This window comes from Plectropomus leopardus, chromosome 9, assembly GCF_008729295.1.
Source record: "Plectropomus leopardus isolate mb chromosome 9, YSFRI_Pleo_2.0, whole genome shotgun sequence".
Lineage (NCBI taxonomy): Eukaryota > Metazoa > Chordata > Actinopteri > Perciformes > Serranidae > Plectropomus > Plectropomus leopardus.
In genome coordinates this window covers 17150334-17173604 of record NC_056471.1, presented here as the reverse complement: position 1 = coordinate 17173604, position 23271 = coordinate 17150334, and the positions used below count along the sequence as shown (strand labels likewise).

Below are 23271 nucleotides of genomic sequence, written 5' to 3'. Positions count from 1 at the left end.
ACTATACAGTGTTGAAAAAAACATCCAAAAACAGCCTTAAAACCCATAAATTAGCATGTTGAAAAAATGACGAAAAAAAAAAAGCAAGGCTATAGTAAGGCGAAAATGTCAAAATTTGACATGTCCAAAAAACAGCTGAAAACCACTTAGTATAGCACGTAGAAGCATGTTATAGTATACAGTGTTGAAAAAACATCCAAAAACGGCCTTAAAACCCATAAATTAGCATGTTGAAAAAAATGACGAAAAAAAAAAGCAAGGCTATAGTAAGGCGAAAATGTCAAAATTTGACATGTCCAAAAAACAGCTGAAAACCACTTAGTATAGCACGTAGAAGCATGTTGTACTACACAGTGTTGAAAAAAACATCCAAAAAACAGCCTTAAAACCCATAAATTAGCATGTTGAAAAAATGACGAAAAAAAAAAGCAAGGCTATAGTAAGGCGAAAATGTCAAAATTTGACATGTCCAAAAAACAGCTGAAAACCACTTAGGATAGCACGTAGAAGGATGTTATAGTATACAGTGTTGAAAAAAACATCCAAAAACAGCCTTAAAACCCATAAATTAGCATGTTGAAAAAATGACGAAAAAAAAAGCAAGGCTATAGTAAGGCGAAAATGTCAAAATTTGACATGTCCAAAAAACAGCTGAAAACCACTTAGGATAGCATTTAGAGGCATGTTATAGTATACAGTGTTGAAAAAACATCCAAAAACAGCCTTAAAACCCATAAATTAGCATGTTGAAAAAATGACAAAAAAAAAAGCAAGGCTATAGTAAGGCGAAAATGTCAAAATTTGACATGTCCAAAAAAACAGCTGAAAACCACTTAGGATAGCACGTAGAAGGATGTTATAGTATACAGTGTTGAAAAAAAATCATCCAAAAACAGCCTTAAAACCCATAAATTAGCATGTTGAAAAAATGACGAAAAAAAAAAAGCAAGGCTATAGTAAGGCGAAAATGTCAAAATTTGACATGTCCAAAAAACAGCTGAAAACCACTTAGTATAGCACGTAGAAGCATGTTATACTACACAGTGTTGAAAAAAAATCCAAAAACGGCCTTAGAACCCATAAATTAGCATGTTGAAAAAATGACAAAAAAAAAAGCAAGGCTATAGTAAGGCGAAAATGTCAAAATTTGACATGTCCAAAAAAACAGCTGAAAACACTTAGGATAGCACGTAGAAGGATGTTATAGTATACAGTGTTGAAAAAACATCCAAAAACAGCCTTAAAACCCATAAATTAGCATGTTGAAAAAATGACGAAAAAAAAAAAGCAAGGCTATAGTAAGGCGAAAATGTCAAAATTTGACATGTCCAAAAAACAGCTGAAAACCACTTAGTATAGCACGTTAGAAGGCATGTTATAGTATACAGTGTTGAAAAAACATCCAAAAACAGCCTTAAAACCCATAAATTAGCATGTTGAAAAAATGACGAAAAAAAAAGCAAGGCTATAGTAAGGCGAAAATGTCAAAATTTGACATGTCCAAAAAACAGCTGAAAACCACTTAGGATAGCACGTAGAGGGATGTTATAGTATACAGTGTTGAAAAAACATCCAAAAACAGGCCTTAAAACCCATAAATTAGCATGTTGAAAAAATGACGAAAAAAAAAGCAAGGCTATAGTAAGGCGAAAATGTCAAAATTTGACATGTCCAAAAAACAGCTGAAAACCACTTAGGATAGCACGTAGAAGGATGTTATTGTATACAGTGTTGAAAAAAACATATCCAAAAAACGGCCTTAGAACCCATAAATTAGCATGTTGAAAAAATGACGAAAAAAAAAAAGCAAGGCTATAGTAAGGCGAAAATGTCAAAATTTGACATGTCCAAAAAACAGCTGAAAACCACTTAGTATAGCACGTAGAAGCATGTTGTACTACACAGTGTTGAAAAAACATCCAAAAAACAGCCTTAAAAACCCATAAATTAGCATGTTGAAAAAATGACCAAAAAAGCAAGGCTATAGTAAGGCGAAAATGTCAAAATTTGACATGTCCAAAAAACAGCTGAAAACCACTTAGGATAGCATTTAGAGGATGTTTATAGTATACAGTGTTGAAAAAACATCCAAAAACGGCCTTAAAACCCATAAATTAGCATGTTGAAAAAATGACGAAAAAAAAGCAAGGCTATAGTAAGGCGAAAATGTCAAAATTTGACATGTCCAAAAAACAGCTGAAAACCACTTAGGATAGCACGTAGAAGCATGTTATACTACACAGTGTTGAAAAAAAACATCCAAAAACGGCCTTAGAACCCATAAATTAGCATGTTGAAAAAATGACAAAAAAAGCAAGGCTATAGTAAGGCGAAAATGTCAAAATTTGACATGTCCAAAAAAACAGCTGAAAACCACTTAGGATAGCACGTAGAAGGATGTTATAGTATACAGTGTTGAAAAAACATCCAAAAACAGCCTTAAAACCATAAAATTAGCATGTTGAAAAAATGACGAAAAAAAAAAGCAAGGCTATAGTAAGGCGAAAATGTCAAAATTTGACATGTCCAAAAAACAGCTGAAAACCACTTAGTATAGCACGTAGAGGGATGTTATAGTATACAGTGTTGAAAAAACATCCAAAAACAGCCTTAAAACCCATAAATTAGCATGTTGATAAAAATGACGAAAAAAAAAAAGCAAGGCTATAGTAAGGCGAAAATGTCAAAATTTGACATGTCCAAAAAACAGCTGAAAACCACTTAGGATAGCACGTAGAAGGATGTTATAGTATACAGTGTTGAAAAAACATCCAAAAATGGCCTTAAAAACCCATAAATTAGCATGTTGAAAAAATGACGAAAAAAAAAGCAAGGCAAGGCTATAGTAAGGCGAAAATGTCAAAATTTGACATGTCCAAAAAACAGCTGAAAACCACTTAGGATAGCACGTAGAAGGATGTTGTATCGTATACAGTGTTGAAAAAACATCCAAAAACGGCCTTAAAACCCATAAATTAGCATGTTGAAAAAATGACAAAAAAAGCAAGGCTATAGTAAGGCGAAAATGTCAAAATTTGACATGTCCAAAAAAACAACTGAAAACCGCTTAGTATAGCACGTAGAAGCATGTTATACTACACCAAAAACACCATTATATGCCATATTTTAGTATGGCGAAAAATGTCAAAATATGACAGGCCCAAAAAAACAGTTTGCATACTTGACATAAAGTCCAACATGTTCTGGCTAGGTGTTTGTCCTTCACCATGGTTGTCCCTTGTCACCGATTCTGTCTGTGACATGCATGGTCAGGATCTCAAGGCGCAGCTGGGAAGAAGAGGTCTGGTTTGGGGACCTTTGAAATTGCATCTCTGCTTTTTGCAGATAATGTGACTCTGTTGGCTTCGTAACACTGTGACCTCCAGCATGCACTGGGGCGGTTTGCAGCCGAGTGTGAAGTGGTTGGGATGAGAGTCAGCGCCTCCAAATTTGAAGCTGGAAAATGGTGGATTGTCCCCTCTGGGTGGGAAGTGAGTTGTGACCCCAGGCGAAGCAGTTCAAGTGTCTTGGGGTCTTGTTCACGAGTTGAATAGAGCATGAGATGGACAGGCGGTTTGGCATAGCGTGTGCAGTAATGCGAGAACTTAACCCGCGCTATATAAATCCAATTTGTTATTATTAATTATTACAATTAGTGGTGTGAATCATGCTCAAAGTTAACTCAAACTGTAGCCAGTATGAATATTAGATATATTTTTTAGTTTAGTATAAAACAAGCCACACCAGCCATATTTTTTTAGATGATTTCAGAATCTTTTTATTTGAAATGTCAGTGTTCAAGAGAAAATAAAACAGCAATATAAATATTAGCATAAAAATAAGAGTAAACACAGGGGTATAGCGTGGGAACTAAGCATTTGATAAGAAAGATAATACAGCAGGATAGAGTAGTATTAATTCAGCAGCGGACGGACTTACACATATATAATATTTATAATCATTTGTTCATATGGACAGAAAGAGAATGTGAGGCATTCTTTCACAAATGCACAAGATAAAATCACAGCAAAAGAACATTAAGAGGTTACAGAAGGATAGAAATATTTCCATTTTTTTGTTTTGTTTTGTTTCTTTATGGGGTGATAAAACATAGTAGAGAGAAAATGAACACAAAAATATGCGCAACACATATCACAAGTTAACTAGTCTACGTGTGTCACTTTGTTTACTTATCTAAAGTTGTCTTTAATTCATTTATTTACACTGAAGAGTTAGTTGGCTTCCATGGTGCTTAGTTACTACATTGCAACACAAACTGTTGAAGAACATTTCAGATTCTTTTTCATAATTGATTCTTCTTTTTTTAATCTGTGGTTTTCTTAATTTTCTTGAAAAACAAAATGCAACACATTCCAGTAGTAAGCCACGCCTTGTGGAGAGGGACTTTTATTTTGAAAATGTTGTACGTGGTCCCTACTATACAAACAACTGGCTCATACCATCGACAGGACTTGTGTTTATTTACAGTGGGGAAGAGCCTCATAGGATCAGGGAGTGGAGGGAAGAGGTGAGTGGTAGAGAGGCTGAGGTTTTCTATTGATTTCAAAGGAAGAGGGATATTTGAAAGGGCTCTTGAATGGTATCTCCTCACCAACAGGGACAGCTGTGCTTGGCTCTGTTGACCTCTACCTAGGTCAGTGCATTAGAGAAAGTTTAAGGAGTGGGAAGGTCAACAGTGGTTCCTCTGTACATTCAGTGGGTAGAGCCAAGTTTTTTTTTACCAACCCCCCTGGTAGATGTAATGGTGCCCCCTCAGTCTGTGTACCCCTCACCGCACCCCCCTCCACTCCCCCTGACCCAGCCTGCAAGCTGCCTTTTCTCATGCAGTTATATCTGGCCAGAGGCCTGACAGATGGATGGACGGCAAAGTAAAGACTTCATACTGTATCTTATACAAACAATTCCTCTATGCTATTGAATCATTATCTCCCAAAGGAAAAAAAAAAAATGTCGTGTGTCACATCAGAAGTTTCTTCATCACTTCAGGATAGTGAGGGTAATACTCCGCTGAGACCCTAAAGGCCTGCAAAGTGTCTAGAGACTCCTAAGCACTTAAGTTTACCACATCTATGTGTTTCCCTAAAGACCGAAGTGATTACTACCCCTACATCATCTCATTTTCAAAATACAAACAGTGCATTTTTCTTTGTTTGGCTCTCAGTGTGGGGTAGTGAGTGAGGAAGGACACGCGCTGGGTATGAGGGGGGGGGGTAGAGGGTGCAGGGTAGCAGGACATGTTTGCGCCCATCTGGAGATGTTAAACAAGATGCCAGTCCCTGCTGCTATACCACCTGCATGGGCAGAACGGCTTGTGACTCTATGACACAACACCATGCCACCCCCACCCTCTGCCAGCCCTTCCTCTGGGTGCATGCTCAGGTCATAAAAAATATCAGGAGATTAAAATCTTATCTTTTTTTAAACTATGATTACAAAAGTAATTTTATTTTTGTGTCAAGTAAATGCTACATGTGCATTATATTGACCTGGGATTGGAGGGAGGATAACAGATTCAGAATGTCCCCCTCTTTGCTTTTGCAATGCATAGTTTGCAACTCTAAACTAGTATATGTGGTTTGAACCTTAAAGAGCATGCAGAAGAGTCTGTAATACCTGTCAAACAGCAGCCTTATATCAGCAGGACTTTTGCTTTAAGACCCTGCAAGGCTGGCCCTATAGGAATCTAATGGATGGCAACTAGCGTACTTTACAACAGCTGACTTTCCACCTCAGGAAAAGAGTACAATAAATCCAACATGATAGACATTAACATTTCATCTCTGAATACATCACTGCGTATAGCCTTGTCATCCCAGCAAGGTTCTTTACACTGAATCTCTTTGTCCAAGTTTGATTTTGCCAAGATAAAAACAAAAAAACAAAAAAAAACCATCACAATAACCCCCCATACCCTGCCAAAATTATCTACCGACAAAGATTATGTGAGCAATACTAGACCTTTAGCACAGCACGGGTTATCAACACCAATAACAGCCTTCAGCACATTCAAGACACTTCTGAAAGAACGATCACTATCCATCTAACGTCCATGTGGTCAAAAGTGAACAGCTGTCATTATTTAGACCGTGGTTAACGTGAGTGACACCAGAGCAGTGAGATACCTTATGGGTAGGGTATAGGGGGTTGAATTTCTCATCAGATCAGGTCGGGGCTGTCATTCCTCCACCTCAAGCCGTCCAACTCTACTTCTTCTCCTTCTTGGTGGACTTCTTCTTGGAGGCAGGGGTCTGGGCAGCCTTGGGGGGCTCGGGCTGGACCGAGGCCTGAGGCGGGGGCAGCGCCTGCTGGGAGGCCTGCTGGGCCGTGGCCTGCTGCTGCTGGGGGTTGGAGGTGAGGGTGGCTGTGCTGCCGGGGATGTACACGTTCTGTCGGTAGTCTGGCACGTGCTGCAGGTGAACTGGGGGCTGTAGCGGGTGCTCAGGCCCATGGTGCCGGGTCCCAAGGTGGCTGTAGCCTCGCTCACTTCTGGGGGGAAGGGAGACAGAGTGGGGGGATAAGGGGTGAGGAGGGAGAGGAGAGAGGGGGATGAAACTTGTTAGACAATAAGAAATTGAAAGTTTTAGTGTGACAGTGTTACATTAAAGGAATGGATAAAATGAGATGAAACCGAGATATGTCTGATTGAAGGGAGGTTTTGCGCTCCTCAGGCAGGAGGTTGCAATGAGCTGAACTAAAAAGAGGCATGAGAAGAAAAAATATGAACAAAAGCAGTCCAAGAGGTGTTAAACAGTGGTTAATTGTGTGCAGATGTTTTTGGTCTTCACAGAGACGATGAATCCGTCTCCCCAGCACACACTTCTGGGTTTCTGGTTTTCTATCACACATGCCGAGTGTGCGCGCGTGCATGACGTAGCTGCTCAGCTCATAATTCTCCCACAGCCCCTGCATTGCAGAGCCAGGGACGCAAACACTCCCTTCCCGATCCTGTAGTCCCTCGTAGCCTATATACACACACGTGCACAATAAACACTGTCAAGCTAACAGGCTTCCACAGCGTCAAGCCGTAACTGTAAACATTATTTAATTATCTTTCAGCTCTTTCACAGTACTTTTCATTGACTGCAGAATTGCTGCTGCTGCATTGTGCTTACCAACGCATTGACTGTAAGTACAGAGGAGAGACGACCTTCAGTATTTATCACACGCGCTGTTTGGTCTTCCCTTCCTGATGGCATTAACTGTTCATCCTGTCTGACTTTGTGCTGACATGCAGGTTACCACTATGCCCAAGACAGAGCCTCTTCTCTCTCTCCGTCTTTCTGTTCACTCCGATGGAAAAATTCCACACCATGTCCGGTGCAGTGTCCAAGAGGGGGGAGGGTGTGATTGTTGTATGTGTGTGTGTTGTGTGTGTGTGTGTGTGTGTGTGTGTAGAGTGAGGGAGACGTGATGTTTTAAATAACAGTGGAAACAATGACTTGAGTCTATTGGACAATAAATCGAATTTATTCCGCCATCATTTCTGAGTATTTTGTGTTTGACTGTCACTGTATTCAGTGTTGCTCTGTCTGCTTTCAAGGCTTTTTTATGTGTTTTTTCCTCATGTTTTTAGTAAGGCTTCCACAGTAAAAGCCCAAAGATGAATCACTGTGTGTCTCCTCAGTTCGGCAGTCACTGCAGGAACAGATAGATAGGGCAGTAGAAGGCTGGCATGCCGCGCAATATGGGAATCTTTAGTTATATATGAGCCTGTAGATTGTATATTTTATAAATCTCCATGTAGCTCTATGGCCTTCTGCTTATGATAACACACTGTGCATGCGATTGGTGTCTACAGTTGAAACAGGCATCTCTGTGGTGTTATTGAATTCAACACATAAGCTGTGCTGTGTATCTAAGGGACTGCAGGTAGTTACGTACGTTGTGTAAATGTCAGTTGGAAAATTATTAGCACAAAACGACCACATGGAAACATCAATGTGTACAGAATGAGCTTTATCAATGAGCAGGTCTTGCCAGTTGCCCTCCAACCAAACGGGAACCTAAATAAATCACCTCTGCCCACGCACCCTCGTTGAGCTTATGAAGAGAAAAAATGGTTTGGAAAAGAGAAAATGGATTGATAGAAAGGAGGAAAAATACAACGAGGAGGTATAGGACTCACCGTTAGCTGCGGCCATCAGGGCCTGGAGCTGCTCAGCCTCAGTTGGGGGCTGTGGCCAGGGGCCAGTTCCCATGGCAACCTCAGGTCCTCCAGTTGCCCTGTGGCGAAAACGAGTAAAGAACAACTGTAAATAACTGGTGGTTGGTCCTCTCCGATGTGTGTGTGTTGCTGTCTGATTTGACAGTTGGTGGTTGATGATGTAAAGGCAAAGCAGCTGATGGCAAAGTACACAGCCTAAGGGGAACTGAGCGAGGAAAACAAGGAGAATGTATAGTTTACAAAACAGGGTGTGTCTCAAACAAACACGCACTCTTAGACACACTCCTGCCTGTCTGCACACAGTAGCAAGCGTGTTCGCGCATTCACACACAGTAAACATGGTGCAACGTTCACACTCTCTCTGGTATGACCATGAGCACTGCGCCGTCTAGTAAATCTGATTAAATATTTAATGATACCACCTTTAAGGGAAATGGCTGTCTGCATAGTCACACATGCAGCGCTCAGTGAGTGCTGAACATTTCCATCTGGGCAAACTTCACCTTCAAAGGCTTGTTTATTTTATGTCTGCAATTTGCATGTGGGGGCAACAAAGGAGAAAGCCGACCTGCCATCTATTATGCTCACCTACTTATTTCCATTCCCACACTTGTGACACACCAACACAAGCTCTAAAACTGACAGCTCTCTATGCTTTTATTCTGGCCCTGCTACTGTTCCCAAAGTGCTAATAAACCTCCATTTTTGGATATTTAGATGGTGGTTTTGATTGACCATGAAACTACAGTATGTTATCATTACACTACTGGTACACAATGTCCGAAAAAGAACTACTACATGTCACATCACTTCATTAGAAGCAAAAGTCGCATAAAAATCCCATAAAGCCATCATCGACCCTGCTTCTAAAGTTGTCAGAGCAAAAACAATATATGGTTTTAAGTAATCTCCCAACCTCTTGAACTGTGTGTCTGTTTGTTCAATACACTGGTTATTTGACTTCTTCTGGGTCAAACCACAGGGACATGGGTAAAAAGCTCTGATAGAAGGTACAGCTCCAAAGAGGACAATAAACAGCACATCTGCGTCTCCTACTTTCTGATAAATACAAGCTGCAGTGATGAGGAAAACAGGACTGTATGTATATCAGCAGTAGGGTATAAAGAAGAATCTTTTTTTTTCTATTTAAAACCAGCTGAAGACAAATTGATCTGCTCCAGGAATTAAGAGAAAGTAAAGGACACAACGGAAAAAGTGAAAAAGGAATTCTAACATAAAAAACAGGGATTTGTTTAAGAGCAGGTTGCCAGATCTCACTGCCAAAACTCTGAAGTGGTTTTCAGTTCAGTGCCAGAGAGAGACTGAGGGAGAGAGAAACATGTACGGCCTGTGCCAGGCAGCCAATGAGAAACAGGCTGAGTAAGAACACAGTCAGTAAAGCCAGGGCAGCCATTTTGTGCCTCTTCACAATCACTTACGATAAAAAGGAATGCTTCATTTGTGCTAAATTAGCATCTCCCTGTACTTATCACATCCCGTGGTTGTGTTAAGTGCTTCCTGTGGTCAGGATTATCACTTCCTGTGGGCAAGATTGTGAACTGTGGTCCAGAGTGATGTCCTCGGTTGGCCAGACAGGGCTCTCTTTTTCCTCTGCAACCTCACATGACACGTTTTATCTCTAAGCATGGCTCTCCTTGTGGTTTTGAGAGAAACCTTTAAGACATCATCTCCAAATTTAATGTAAGCCAATTCAGCCAATCACATGGTGCACATGCTGACATCTGACCTCAAGGGTTTTATGTACTGTTTACCTCACTGAGGAAGTTTTCAACCTCTAACAGGCATTTTGTGGAAATCAATCATGAGACAGCTGTCTGCATTCTCTTTGTTGTTGTCGTCAAGTTGGTAAATCACATGAAAAAGCCACATGTGGTGATGTTGAGCTACAACCATCACAGACATACATCAAAGGCGACACTGTACGGTAAGCCAGTCTTCGAGAAGGAGAGAAAACAAGAACTCTTAGAGTAAAATGACTAAATGTATAGCACACATACAAAGGCATAAACAAATCTACGAAACACTGCACGCAAACTCAAAAGTGTCACAGTCCTTTCTACGCCACAGCAGGCATTGTGGCCTATGCACATCGATCAACAAACCCCATCAAACTTTTAGGGAGACTAACAGAAGCTATGGGTTAGGTACATCTACACACAGCACAGCACTCAACTGCAGTGCACTACCTGAAAGATTTTAGACACTCTCTGCCCTTATCAGCTGATCAGCTCCCTCTTTTTCACCAAACAGTGACTTGATAAAACAGAACACTTATCAGCTCCTAAGGACAGAAAGTGACCATTTAGAGTCTACGTCTGAATTAATACCTTGTCCCATTCTTCGGCGTCCATCTTATGTGTGTACCGTATGGCATGTGGGGACTAAAAACACAACATGTTATACAGTCTTTAAGAATCACTGTGTATTTGACTGAAGGCTGGAGTTGGTGTAAGTAAAAAGGAAAATGCTGAGATTTTGTGCCCTAGATCTCAGTGGAAAATATGTTGAGTCTGTCATATCCATTTAAAATACAAGATATGGGAAGTTTTTCCTTCACCACTAACATGAATTATGTCCACTGTGTCCATAATCCCAGTAGTATTCTATAACGACAGTGGTCTGTGTGTGTGTCTCACATTTTCCTGACTTGGCTCAACAGAGCGTTTTGCCCCAGCTGGTATGTTTCAGGCAAAAGCCTTGACTCAGAGAATGTGTTGTGCAATCATTGTTGTGAAAACTGTTACTGCACGCACTCCATTTTAGCCCACGCAATATGGGCAAAAGGCAATCATAAACCATTCACATACACGCTCACTAAAACACAAAAATGAAGGAGAGAAACACAATTCATCTATTGTCTTTTCATAGCAGTTGTGTCCAAAATTAAATTTCAAGTAACCTTTCAGATGGCAGAAGCTGAAGAGAGCACAGGAAGGATACATACGCCACCCCATCCCCCCACTAGCTCTGGTTGCCGTCCCTCATCAGTAGTACTGAGTGATAGCGCACAGGCTCAGAGAGCGCAGAGAGGAGAGAACGGGAGGGGAGGGGGAGGGGGAGTGAAAGCTGCGGCAGCCATTTTAGAAAGCTGCCTGGAAGCAGGCAGAGATGCTCAGTCAGGAGTTTAAATTAACAATCTGAACTCACTGAGCAGGATCATGCAATAAAATCATCAGCGCAGTGTAATTTAAAGCCAGATGGTTGCATTGTGACTTTGATGTCATCTATGCTTTACAATTAGCATTGAAGTTGTTCTGGTCGCAGTGCTCACTACCATCCCCCTCTTCTTTTCTGCCTCATCCTTCATCACTCCCTCTGTCTTTACAATAAGCTTGCCTTCTGCAGCACAACATGTCCTTCACATTACTGGACATTTTATCTGTGTGTGTGTGTGTGTGTGTGCATCTCAGTGTACTTACCCACTAGGTCCGGGTCTCTGTCCCTGTGTGAAGCGCCAGTCATTGTTGGGGGGTTTTTGCTGTGAAGAGAACAGAAGATGCATCATGAATTGTATGTCTCATTGCAACAGTGAGACGTTTCTGAGGTGTAACTTCGCGTTCAAAACATGTTTCTTTGTGTCTGACACATCTGTGTGTGAGTGTGCATGTTTGTCTGTAATTTAGAAAACCTTTTAAGTTTTTCAGTGAGGTTCAACAAAGGGTTACAGATGGAAACAAATATCTGTATGCTCAGGCATCCATGTTGTTCCAAAAGCTGTGGAGCATAAAATGCTGCAGGGGAACACACACACACACACACACGCGCACACACACACATACAAATAAACACACAAACAGGGGCGCTGCTTGTAAAACAAGACTCAAAACTAAAAACGAAAGGCAAATGATATCAATTTACAAGATCAGAATCTTAAATAGTCCATAAGATGCACAAAGGACCTCTGATGGAGAATTTCTCATCAGGGGACCACACAAAGATCTGTCTAAAATGCAGAATTGAACAGATAATCGGTCAAAAAAATGCAGGTAAAACCAAACTATGACACTCCCACATTACTTTGTATGGGATCAGTGGATGACCTTCCTGCTAAATGAGTAGGGCTCTTATAAGAATCATTTAATAGATGCAGAGGACAGAGAGAGTCCTCGGAAGATAAAGTCTTTTGATATGTTTATACCAAGACCTCATGGCGATAAGGCAAAGATGGCATCTCAGCAGTCATACAAGCCTCTACGTGCATCTCTACGTGTCCCTCCTACTCTCTATTAAGGTCTTCAAGCCCATTGCGCTCTTGTCCATCTCTATCTCACTGACCATGCCACCATGTCTCTTCCATCTCTCTAGCTCTTCCCCTCTCTCTCAGGCTCTCTTGTTGTGCAGTGATGCGGTGAATAGACCCTTGGCTCGGCTCCAGATTCTGCCGCCTAATCGACACAAGAGCTCCCCGGAGAGAGAGGCCAGCAAGATGATGTGCTGCATTATTAAAAGAGCTGTTCTACCCGAGGGAATGATGGAGAGAAGCAGGAGAGCAAAAGAGAAAACAGAGAGAGAGAAAATACCTGAACAATAGGAACAGTCAAGAATGGAGCATTTGTTAGAATGCAGGTAAACAAGGAACAAATGCACCAGTGAATGGTGACTTACTGAATGCACAAAATGAAGAGCAAAGAGAACACAGGCTGGTAAAACCAGTAATATGGGGAGTAGTGTTTCGTATCAATGCGGACAAAATAGTGACTGCCACCCCGTGAAAAGAGAACAAAACAACAACTTAAATAGGGGAGTGAAAGAGGGGACTTTGTAGTGTCCTTTATAGGTCCTTAGAAGACCTTTTTTCCAATAATACCATTACTGAACAACCTTATCATCCAGTTAGGCGTAAATAACTAATAGTTGATTCAATGTCTGTATCGTCTAAGGATCCGTTTCCCCATGGTCAGATAAAGTCTGCTTGGTTATGTCCTGATAAGTATCAACGACAGGACTCACACATCATTATTACAATATAAAACCATTGTGGATGAGGATGAGAAGAGCATATTTGAACTCTTATTTTCCATCAGAGCAGAGTGGTCGATGTTTCGAGTCTAAAAATGGACTCAAAGATGTGTAAATGTGCGTGGGCACGCAAGTCTGTCTGAGCTTTGGTTGAGAGAGAAAAAGATCAGCACTGAGTGGAGGCAAACATCCACAGAGAGGCCCAGCATTCCATCCGTGTGACTCGTTCTCACCGCACAAACACTCACAGACACACGCTTGTCATTTTCAAGGTCTAATCCCACTGCAGGCATGTGGAATAAAGGGTAACAGAAGCTGTGCTGGAATATTGGGCCCTGTTGCTATTTTAAGGTAAACAGTTCTGTAATCCTGCATGCTTCATTTTGACAGCTTGGCTGCACTTTACACATCACCAGTTGACAGGTAAAATCCACAAGAAAATCTCCTCGAGCTCAAGAATAAAGTCAAACTAGGGGACTTCATCCTTTCACTCAACTGAACCACAAACTGTTAAGAGTTGCAGTGTTCGGACAACAGTTGCCAGGGAAAAAAAATCTCAAGCCAGGTTTAATGGCATGCAGGGCTCAAAACCTAATTGACTTAAGCTCCAATTACTGGAGCATCTTAAATGTGCCTGGTTTTTTTTTTGTTGTTGTTACATAGTCTCTGAGGTGAGTCTATCACTTGAGATGATGAGATGAAGATATTTAAATGCACAAGCCTTTTTTTTTAAGAGTGCAAGCTAAATTTAAAAGGCAGGAAGTAGAGAGAGAAGGTCAAACCGACTGCTCAGGGAGAGTAGGCCAATGGAGAGAGATGAAGGGATTACAGTTCTGGCCTGAATTCTCAGCCAAGAAAAAGACTTTCATACCAGCCTGGAAGCTTTATACACTGTCTGTGTCCCTTACATGTCTGAGTTGAACCAAAGAGCTTTGAGGGCTGCCCAGGTGAATTACAACCTGACTGATTTCCTTTGCTATCGCAACACAATGTCTGTCAGTTAGTACTATCGTCTTAAAAGATGAGATGGATATTCATTATGTGAGCACTAGGCTGGACTGATAAGCACATGGGCACATACAAACTTTACTAAAACATCTGTTTTACTGCTGAACCACTTCTCTGACATGATACACAAAGGTTTATCCAGGTGTCAAAAAAAAATAAAAAAAATAAAATTAATCTCGTCCTTTTCTCTCCCTCTGAGAAAATGGTGCAAAAAAAAAACAAAACACAGTACATGCTAACACCTACTTAGCACACACAGGTCCATCTGGTACTCTTTGTGGAAGATTCGGTTTCCTAACACGTACACAAATTGTAGTGGTGTTTTAAAAAAAACTGTGGCTGGATTGCACCTGGTGCTCTGTCTAAAAACAGGAAGTCGTATCTGTTCTGTTGCTCATATAACCTTTAGCACAAAGGATCTCACCCATAAACGATTATGCCACTAGAAATCTAAATATATAGAAAATAGCATGTGTGACTACTAAAATGCTGGATCCATTACCTTGTTAATTCATAACAAGGGGAAAAGCAGAGAAAAGCATGTGTGGTGCTTGATTTTAATATTCCTATCCCTTTAACAAACATCATGACTTCACTTACAAAACCCTTGAGGACAGTTTTTTTTTTCTCTGAGCCAGTTTGTCACATGCACAGCTTCATCATCCATAAAAAAGTTTGTTTACAAAACACTTGGCCTAACTCAGTGCACGTGCCAGCCCTTATAAACTCCCACAGACTCAAAGACTGAAAATTAACATATGTTCATGGGAATATTTAAATCCTGCAATGAATCTAGGATTTTCCTGGTAAAGAGAGGGGAATAATTGCAGCAATGACATCAGGATTACATGCCATGTTCCTGTGTTCACTGAGCCAGAAAGGTCAATTAATCATGGGAATATTTCTCTCTCAATGCAAAGGCTGATATGTTGAAGGCTAAATCAAAGCAATTTTTGATTTATTTACCAATGTTTCTTGGAAGAAATCTTTAATATAATTTAGCACTTTAAAAAGATTAAAAAGAGTACCAAAACAGCACAATGCAAATTTATAGAGGATACAAAAAAGGGTAGTGGGAAGTGACTGACAATTGGTCACTAAGGCCCCAGGGTCCTGCTAAAATTACACACCAGTGTAGGCTCATCTTGCTTGATACTGTGTAAACACAATCTCACACGCAGTCATACAAACACCCACAGTGCTCTAAAGCCATTATAGCCAGCGCCGTCTGTCGCTATTGCACACGTGCGTAAAAAGCCATCCTTCCTTTCTCTTTGTCTATCCCTCCCTCTCTTTTCCTCTGTTGTCCTCGTTGCACACGTGTCACTAGAGCAGGGAGACAGATGGTACCCTGCTGACCTCCGGGACAACCTAATTCAGCACACAGAGTGTCCATGTAAGAGTTATGAGAAATCAGCCTGTGAAACAGGAGATTATCATAGATATTGAACAGACACTAGGATAAACATCCTGTTGTGTGGAGAAGAAACAGCCATCACCAAAAATACAACAACATCTATAATGACCTTGAATCAAACTCTACATTAAATAGGGCATGGCTGAGGATGAATGCGTCAACTTTTTTTCATGACATCCCCAAAAGTGACGCATTCTGGTGAGCACACAGTCAGCCATCTTCTCTCTCTGACAGTGCTTCCTTTGCATCAAAACACTAAATGGGCTGTCTGTGTCTTATGCGTGTGATTATCATTGGGTTAACTGTGCTTCACACCCCATTCTGAACACAAGGAGAAAAACTACCATTTCTAACCTAAGAATCTGAGAATGGAAAATAGAAATGTCTGTGTTGAAGTCACATCGCAAAAAAAGCCTCATGTGATTCTGAGTCCTGGAACCAATCACCAAAAGTTCAGAGGACAACAGGAAGTCAGGGGTCAGGCCATTGACCCCATGAATTCCTGTTTTTCAGCTACTGCTTTATTCTTTGACTCCCCCCACCTCACTCCTCTTAACATTTTCTTTCCTTGGCCCTTTTCCTCTCCTTCACCCACCCCATCTCTCCCTCTGTCATCCTGTCCCCCTCTGTCTCCCAGCCATTGCACTGAGCCAACACTGCAGGATATTTTCATCTGTCCATCTCCTCCTCTCCATCTGTTAGAAGAGCTTATGTTTCCCCCTTCTCCTTCCTTTGACATTTCTTCTTTTAGCGACTTTCTTTCTGCCTGACTTTATCTTTATCTGTACTTTTCTTATCTGTAAGGAACAGTTTCTCTGACTATTACTGGGAGTCAGAGATACTTTCTAGCCTCTGGTCACATTAAAAATTAAAACATTCTTCACTCTAACCAAACCTATCTAGTAGGACAACAAAGCTCAAAGAGCTGTTTCACTATGCAGAGAGTTGGCATCCTGCTGCTAAAATGAGTGAGTTTTGAGATAAAAATACTGCAGAGCTACGTGACAGAGGAAATCTAGGTTAGCACTCTGCTGTCAAGAGTTAAAACATCAAAATGATGGTTTTAACCCGTTCATTCTATAAATACACCTTTACAGTATCAAAATTGCATGTGACAACCATTTCTTGCCTTCCTAAATGCATTTCTAGACCCATCTGTAGACACTAAAACACCCGCACTGATTTTATCCCACGATGGCATATCTCACCAATGCCATGCTTGCTCTCCAACATAATCCCTCACCTCACTGACTGAGTTCATAAGGTGCTTCCTGCTGAGTGTCGTGCTGAGCGTGTTGTTGGTACTCAGCATGGGCGTCTTCATAAATACAAAGTCACTCCTGCTGGATATGGTGGAATAGCAGGGTCTGTAGGTGCGTGTGTGCAGCTCCTGGGGGCCTCCCACAACCTCCATATAGCGTATGGGTCCATCAGTGTTTAGCTGCAGGTGCAGGTCCTTGCTTGGCCTCTGGTGGTAACGGCTGGACCTGTGGCGACCGTAGCAGCAGTCAGAGTCTCCCAGCCCAAGGCTGCGGCGCCTTAGGCAGCACACCATGAGGACAACAAATGTGACAAAGGACACAGCTGACACACAGGCTAAAGAGATGATGAGGTAAAAAGTGATGTTCGGCATCCCAGTGCGGTGGTTGATGGTTGTGTGGCGAGGGTTTACTGGAGCATCGTTGGTTGTGCCTTTATCATCCACAGTCACTGTAATGTTAACAGAAGTGGACTTGGGAGGGTCGCCATTATCCTGAATGATGATCATGATGTCATAAGTTGAGCCCCTTTCCTCCTCTGCCCACTTGCGGGCTGTGCGGAGTTCACCGGTGTGTGCCCCAACACGAAACATGCCAGAATTTGGTCCTGGGGCGATGGAGTAAAACAACCATGCATTGTGCCCACTATCTGCGTCCACCCCTACAAGTTTATTTATGTAGTACCCCGGGCCAGCAGAGAGAGGCACACTGAACTGTAATCCTTTGTCTTTTGGGTAGGGAGGGTGCACAACCATTGGCACATTGTCATTAACATCCACCACAAACACATGCACTGTGACGTTGGCTGTCCGTGGGGGCACCCCAGCATCCCGGGCCTGCACCTCTATACGGAAAGCCTTAAGCTGTTCATGATCCAGAGAGCGCATGCTGTAGATGTGGCCACTCTCTGGGTTAATGTAGACATACGAGGAGATGGGTGAGCCCTGGACCATGCTGGGAAGGATGGAGTAGGAGATGCGAGCATTGTCACCAAGGTCTGGGTCGGTGGCTGAAACAGCAGCAATGGGAGCACTGGGAGCATTGTTCTCTGGGATGTCCACAGAGTATGAAGGCTGAGAGAAGATGGGGGCATTGTCATTTACATCAGAGAGCTTCACCACAAAGGTGGTTTCTGATGAAAGGGGAGGGGAACCAGCATCAATGGCCTTGATGACCACTGTGTACTCTGGGACAATCTCACGGTCCAGGTTTCCAGAAGTGATGAGGCTATAATGCATGCCAAAAGCTGAATTAAGTTTAAAAGGCAAACCTGGTGGCACAGTTAATGTAACCTCCCCATTCACACCAGAGTCCAGGTCCCGAGCACTTATGAGTGCTATCACAGTCTCTGGTGGTGAATCCTCTCTGATGGGACTGGTGAGTGATGTCAGTGTCACCTCTGGTGCGTTGTCATTCACATCAATGATGTCCACTATGACGTTACAGGAACCCTCCATAGCAGGGGAGCCACCATCTCTGGCCTGCACTGTGATGTGGTATGCAGAAGCTTTCTCATAATCAACATCACCCTTCACACGGATCTCCCCGGTTTTAGAATCCACACTGAAAAGGTTGAGGACACGTTCTGGTGTGTATTTACTAAACAAAAAAGATATTTCTCCGTTGTTACCTGAATCAGCGTCAGTCGCGTTCAGTTTTGTAACTAAAGTGCCCCGTGCCACATTTTCTAATAGCTTAACTTTCTTCACCGACTCGTCAAAGACGGGCGCATTGTCATTAACATCCAGAATTTTAATGAGCATAAGTGTTGAGCCAGATTTCTCCGGCTGACCTCCATCTACAGCAGTGAGCAACAGGCGAAATGAGGCCTGCGACTCCCTGTCCAGAGGTTTATCCACCACTAGCTCTGGAAACTTACTGCCGTCACTTTTAGTTTCCACTTTCAAAATAAAAAAGTCATTTGCTGCGAGATGGTAAGTGCGTAAGGAGTTGGTACCCACGTCTGGGTCGTGTGCGCTCTCCAAACGGAACCTTGTGCCTGGAGCGGCCGCCTCTGATATCTCCAGAGAAATGTTGCTGGTTGAAAACTGCGGTGCGTTGTCATTCACATCCAGAATGTCCACCACGACTCGTTGAATTTCTAAAGGATACTCAAGAAGTATTTGAAGATGTAGTGAACATGCTGAGCTCAATTCACACAGTTGTTCCCTGTCAATTTTTTGTTTGATAACCAAATCGCCGGTCGCCTGCTTTACCTCAAAATACTGCGTTGTTGATTCAGAGACCACCCGCAATCTTCTCTGAACGATCCCCTGAGCAGAAAGACTCAAATCTTTAGCGATATTCCCAACGACAGAGCCCGGGCTTAGTTCCTCCGATACGGAATAGCTGAGCTGAGCAGACGCACAGGAGAGGCCAGCTAGATAGAAGCAAAGCCTCCACAGCCTCCCTCCTCCAGAGCGCTTCCTCTGTCTGGAGTCCATTGTGCTGCGCTCCGAGGATCGGAGAACGGGAAAGTTTTCAACTTCTTCTTTCACCGTAATGTATCCATAGTCGTGTTAAAACGAGGCTGCCAGGCTTGACGGGAAGGATTTCCGTTTCAAATATAGAGCGACGGGAGGTTTTGATATGATCATGTCAGCCGTCTTTTTAGAAAAAAAACGAGGACGGAAATCAAAGTATTTGTGCCTTCACTGAAACTCTCAGCTCTGTCTCCTCCGCCTCGCTCCCCACATGGGCGGGGAGAGGGCAAAGAGGCCTCCCCCCCTCATTGGAAGAAAGGGCTGGACCAGCTCTGTCACAACTCTCTCTCTCTCTCACACACACACTCACACACACACACACACACACACACACACACACACACACACACACAGAGTGAAAACTTTCCAGTGACTCCACTTCCACTGACAGGCAATTATCAACCCAGTTCTCACAGTAAAAGTTTGAGAGGACAGTTAAAGCTGAATAACATGGAATATAATACTGTGGAAATACAGTTTTCATAATCCAAGTAAAAAACATATATGTATGAAGAATATGTTAACTTGTTGAATCACGTGCTCTCATTGAGAGCTCCTCATTATCAAAACACAGCAGCGTATCAAGCAGCTGTTATTTAAAGCAATGGTATTTGTATCCGCAGGGGGGCGTGATTTCTAAACTGGTTTCCTCCAACCCAAATATCACAGGAGAGTGAAGTTATAAAGCTATGAAATGCCACGCAGCAGAATTGTATAAGATACAGACCATGTTGTTTAAATAAAGCAAATGTTGATCTAAATAGAAACTGCAATAACGAAGTATAATTGTTGCAATCAATACAAAGTATTTGGTTCATTAATACTGGTATATGAAAGAAATGTAGGCGGAAAATAGGTATGAAAAAATCCCCGATCCTTTTTAACCTAGACATTTGATTGAAGATTTGGAAAAATGCAACATAATAGATATTATTAAATTTAATGAAAATTGATAGGTGAATTTTATCAATTGTCTGAAATGTATCGCAACGTGTCACGTAAGTTATGAGAAAGAATAATAACTCTTGCGCTGATCATATGGCCATAAAACGGATTTGGTTTCTCTAACAGAGAAAAAGAAAACACTTTTTTTTTAAATGTACACGCGTCTAGCAAAGAAATCACGCATTGCTACTGGATATTTAAAAGTGATCTTAGAAATTTAATGAGGACAATACGGTTAATCTGATATTCATAGATACAGTACCACACAATGACTTCAGGTTTTCAGCTCACCTGCTGGCTCTCAAAGGTCCAGGTGCTGTCGGGTAAAGACGCATCCAGAACACTGATCACCTCCTTAAAATCTGTGGTGCGGCTGGGCCTTACCAAAGGGGAAATCACTGTACTCTGACATTGGAGACATACAGGACCTGAAGGACTGACTCTGAGACAACATGTCTCCTCCCAGGACCTCCACGTACTTTATAGGTCCATCAGTGTTGAGCTGAATCTGCAGGTTTCTGTTGGGGTTCTTGTAATCATCACAGTCGCTCCGTCTCATGCAGCAACTCCCGCTGCTTCTGCTGCTCCTCATGCATTTAACCGCTAAGATGAGAAAAGTCACCAGAGACAGCACGGACACCGAGGCCAGAGAGAGAATCAAATAAAGGGTGATTCTGCCAGTTTTCTTGCTCGGCTCGGCCGCTTTATGTCGGAGGTCTAAGATGGGCTCGTGGAGGCCGTCCTCCAGCAGGATGGACACCGTGACAGTGGAGGACTGGACCGGTTCCCCGTCGTCCCTGATCTCTATGAGAAGTCTCTGAGAGGAGTCGTCCTGCTCGGACACAGCGCGTTTAGTCCTCACCTCCCCTGTGTACAGATTGACAGTGAACAGAGAGGCGTCTGTGGCCTCCGCCACTTTGTAGGAGATCCAGGCGTTATGGCCCGAGTCAGCGTCCACGGCCGTCACCTTGGTAACCAGGTGACCCGCTTTAGCGGAGCGGGGCATCCTCTGATGAGAGAGGGAGCCCATGGCGGAGGAGGGGTAAATAACAGCGGGGGCGTTGTCGTTTTGGTCCAGGACAAAAACATGGACAGTGGCGTTGCTGCTGAGAGAGACGGAGAGCCCTGATCCTTTGCCTGAACCTGGATCTGAAATACCTTCAGTTTCTCATAGTCAAACGAGTGCATGCTGTAGATGCTGCCGTTATCTGAGTTAATGTAAACATAAGAGGAGACGGAAACGTCCTGCACTTTAGAGTCCAGTATAGAGTAAGAGATTTTAGCGTTTTCACCAAAATCCAGGTCAGACGCTGATACTGAGTACAGTATAGAGCCTGGGACCCCATTCTCTTTTAAATACACATTATAGGAGGGCTGAGTGAATATAGGAGGGTTATCATTCACATCAGTGATGCTGACAGGTATACTTTTCTTACTGGACAGAGGAGGAGAACCTGAATCAGTGCTGTTATCTCAACATTATATTCTGAGAAATTCTCTCGATCTAAAACAGCACTGGTAACCAGTGCATAATTATTAGAAAAGGACGGTTTCAGATTAAAAGGAGAACCTTTGGTGAGCTCTAACGTCACTTTACCGTTATCACCAGAGTCAAGGTCTCGCGCACTGATCAGTGCAACTACGGTGCCACTTGGCGCATCTTCGCGCACTGGCTTTGGCTGAGAAGTGAAAACAATTTCTGGAGCATTATCATTGAAATCAGTTATATCAACTTGCACGCGACAGTGGCCCTCCATTTCAGGGCTGCCTTTATCTTTTGCAATTACGTCAATGTCATAAGACTTAGTAGTTTCATAGTCTAAGTCACCCTTCAGGGTTATCTCACCTGTTAAGGGGTTGATATCGAAGATTGACAATACATAATCTGGTGTCCGAGAGCCAAATGAGAATTCAATCTCACCATTTAACCTTCATCTGCATCCGTGGCTTTGGGCTTGATAACAATAGCCCCCTTCAAACTTTTTTCACATAGGGTTACTTTGTAAATATTTTTCTCAAAAACAGGAAAGTTATCATTTGTATCAAGCACATTTATTGTAATTTGTGAGGTTCCGGATCTTACTGGACTCCCGCCATCTAATGCTGTCAGTAATATTTTGTGAACAGCTTTTTCTCTCGATCGAGAGGCTTTTCCAAAACAAGTTCTGGGACGGTCTTACCACCCTCTATTTCTTTTATTTTAAGGGAACAACACTCATTTTTACTCAGAGTATATGATTTGAGTGAATTGCTTCCAACGTCGGGGTCTGTTGCGCTCTCCAAAAGAAAGCGCGTGCCAACTAATGCTAGTTCTGCTATTTTTAAAGACAACTCATTTGAAAGGAAACTCGGAGAATTGTCATTCATATCTCGTATTTCAACCTCTATTCGGTGCAACTGTAGCGGGTCCTCAATAACCACTTGCAGAGGTAGAACACAGCTGGCGCTTTGTCCACATAAAGCCTCTCTGTCTATTCTGTCATTCACCACCAGCTCGCCCTTCCCCGCATCCACAGTAAAATACTGCTCACCAGCCTCAGAGGCGACACGCAGTTTACGGTCAAAAATCTCAGATAGTCCCAAACCCAGATCTTTGGCTAGATTTCCTACCACAGAGCCCTGTTTCAGCTCCTCCGGGATGCTGTAACGAGTCTGCCCGTCTATTGTACTCCACAAGAGAAAGAAATGATGCCACCAAAGCGCCTGCCATCTCCAGTTTCGGTATCCTATTGTCTTTGTCATCCTTGGTTCAGTAAAAAACATCATTTCCAATCCACAAAAACAAAAAACATAAAGTTAAAATCCATATTCCGCGAGCGTGACATACTCCGTTAAAAATGCGCCTGTTCATGGTCAAAAATAAAATTAAGATATAAGCTTTTAGTCCGGATATACGAAGCATTTACCTACTCTCCTCCCACTCCGAGCATTGTGGTTTTGGTGCTGAAGCTGCATGGGGGAGGGAGTAGATCTCTTTGTACAGTGCTGAATGCT

The 23271-nt window shown here is 42.4% G+C and overlaps 2 pseudogenes; both read right to left on the bottom strand.

The window, feature by feature from the left end:
* Window positions 1-3752: 3752 nt before the first annotated feature.
* Window positions 3753-19533, bottom strand: LOC121948144 (annotated as a pseudogene).
* A 1026-nt stretch (window positions 19534-20559) lies between these two features.
* LOC121948145 lies at window positions 20560-23256 on the bottom strand (annotated as a pseudogene).
* Window positions 23257-23271: the final 15 nt, after the last annotated feature.